The sequence below is a fragment of the Lactuca virosa genome, chromosome 4, assembly GCF_052849685.1.
Source record: "Lactuca virosa cultivar CGN04683 chromosome 4, Lactuca_virosa_CGN04683_v6, whole genome shotgun sequence".
Taxonomy (NCBI): domain Eukaryota; kingdom Viridiplantae; phylum Streptophyta; class Magnoliopsida; order Asterales; family Asteraceae; genus Lactuca; species Lactuca virosa.
The window spans coordinates 254,559,927-254,562,804 of record NC_136429.1 but is presented as its reverse complement, the minus strand read 5'-3'; the positions used below and the strand labels follow the sequence as shown (position 1 = coordinate 254,562,804).

Sequence of the window (2,878 nt, the reverse complement as noted above, 5' to 3'; positions counted from 1 at the left end):
TTAGATGCTTCATCGGTGCCATTGCTTCGATAAAAAAATTGCATCAAATCAAGTATTCACCTAATATGGAAAGTAAATCAATAAAATCAATTTCTTATTTATTTATATTAATCAGATGAATATTTTGAATAAAAATCGCCTAATATGTATCATTTTTCGAATTTCAAGATTTAAAGTTTTAGTCATCGAATATTTTGACAATTACCTGATAATCTCTTTCGCTCTCAAGGATTTGCAATTTTTTTCTTTCGACGTTTTCCAGCTATTACTTTCAAAGCGAAAATTATTGCAAATTAAACAGGTAAGTTTCTATATGTAAATAGTTATCTTTTATTAAAATAATGAAAAAGACGGAACAATTACTGGCATTCCAGATTGAATCTTACCATCGTCATATGGCGTACGTCGGTTGGTTCCGTACATATCTTCGTTCAACACGTACTTACTACATTTCATCACTCCAGTGAAATTAATATCTCTTTCAATTTCAAATATTGATCATTCTGATGTGTAATCGACTAGAATCATCTACAAAAAGGGTTTAATTGAATGTATTTGAAATGTAATATGTAGATGTCTCTACATCTGATATTTGATCGACGAAGGTGCACATACAAGTTGCTGTGAAACATGCAGACAGAAGAAGGACGGGCGATTGTGCCGAAAAAGTAGACCATTGATAGCGCTAAAGGAAGAAAATGGTTTTATTATTAATCAATGGATAGGTGGGTGGGTGGGTGGGTGGAGGGATAAGTAGGTGGATGGGATTATTTAAGAGTTAAAGTTATTATTTATATTTTTTTTTATAATTTGATAATTTAAGAATATGAAAAATAATAAAGATCTTAGAGTAATTTTTTTTGTCATTTTTTTTATATTCGTATCAAAATTTCAACTTAAATATCCATGTAAGGTATTTTTTTGACAAAAAGTATTGCGGAGACAGGATTTGAACCCGTGTCCTCAAGGTTATGAGCCTTGCGAGCTACCAAACTGCTCTACCCCGCGCCGAAGAGAAGAACTGAAAACTAATAGACAAGCAAGGATTGAATGCGCCCCTCTACCATATCTGTACAAATAGAATAGCCTATTTATACAGAATGGTAAAGAGGCCGTCTATGATCATCGATCATAGAAATGACTAGGACATGATTAAATTATCGTTAATATATGAACTATACCAAGAAATGTCTAGAATTAAAAAAAGAATAAATTTATGCAAATCTAATATTAGTGATTATCATTTTTATACTCTTAATGTTAATGAGCCGGTGGTGTACCGGATAACCACAAGAAATGGCATAGGAAAAGCAAACGTATCCAAGAAGCCGATCAAGGGACTAAACTTGCGAAGAACCATAAGTTTACTATTCATAAGCATTGCATTTTCATAATATATATATATATATATATATATATATATATATATATATATATATATATATATATATATATATATATATATATATTATTAATTTTTTGCTAATACTTTTTATCGATAATTATCTTAATTATTTTTTTTACAGATTCGACAAATAACATGGACTCTACTTCTGCTAAAAAGCAACGAAAGTTAAGGAAATTATATTTAAATAATAGAAAAACCAAAAATATATCTACCATATTAAATGTTTAGACTTCATCTACCACACAACCTTTTAATAATTGTTTCGTATACTTTCATTTTTTTTTGTTATCCTTACTATACTTTTTTTTATAAATATTTCAAATATGTTTCATTTGCTTTATTATTAATGATTTTATTTGTTATTAACTAAATTAAGTTTACATATACAACATGTCTTCGATCATCATAAACGCTTAGGTGCTGTTTGTTTTTTCTGATACAAAATGTCTGCAGTCTGCGGACTACTACTGTAGACCTCTGCAATAGAAGAGGTGGACCAAACGTCTGCAGTCTGAAAAAAGAAGAGTACTTGTTTTTTTTAATATCTATGGGCCATTAAAATAAATTGAAATCTAAATGCACTGAATTTTTTAAACCTCAAAGTGATTTTTTAATATTTTTATGACTTTGTTATAAATAATTAACAAATCTAGATCAACTTTTATCTATTATTGTATAAAAAATAAAAATAAAAATGGTATGAATTAACGTATATATTTGATAAAAACCAACAACTTTGGTTGCAAAGTTATAACCAATGTTCTAAATAACGTACGGCGTAACTTGGCGGCAATGTCAAGCCTCAAGCTTTTCCGAGCCTTGGCGAGCCATGTCGTTTGTAAGGCGTCACTTAAGTCGGCAAATTTGTATATAATTAATATTTTTATATGTATTTTCAGCTATTATTCTATTTTATACACATATATGAGTTAAGGCGGCGTGTTGGTAAAGCTCGGCGGCATGCACAAGCCTTGGAACCATGGCGCGCCATGGCGGAGCCGTGGCGAGCATTTCAGAACCTTGGTTATAACTAAACATTATAATTAGGGATCAAAGAATTTGATACATAAATGGATGGAAATAAACTTCGATTTTTTCAATTAAATCCATTAAAAACGTACCATAAATATTTTCTCGGGAAATTGACGATACTGTATTAAATAATGTTTTACAAAATTTGGAAAAAAAAATATAAGAATATATTATGATTTTTTTTTCATATTTATATAAACAACTTCAACGACTATTATTGTAATAAAACTTTATTTATAAATTTGTCAAAAATATCATATTTGTATCGTCAAACGTTTTTTTTTTTTAAAGTTTTGTAATTTTTTTTTTCAAATTGTTTATCATTAATAAAGTTGGAAAAAATATAAAAAAAACTTAAAAAGTTAAAGATATATGTGTTTTTTTTAACCTAGAAGATGTCTGAAGATGTTAGAAGACTCTGGTCCACATCTGCGCCAA

At 28.8% G+C, this 2,878-nt stretch overlaps 1 non-coding gene across 1 annotated transcript; it reads right to left on the bottom strand.

The window, feature by feature from the left end:
• Window positions 1-934: 934 nt before the first annotated feature.
• On the bottom strand, window positions 935-1,008 carry TRNAM-CAU (transfer RNA methionine (anticodon CAU)). Its single transcript has one exon. It is a non-coding gene; the product is annotated as a tRNA-Met (tRNA).
• Between the last annotated feature and the right edge of the window lie 1,870 nt (window positions 1,009-2,878).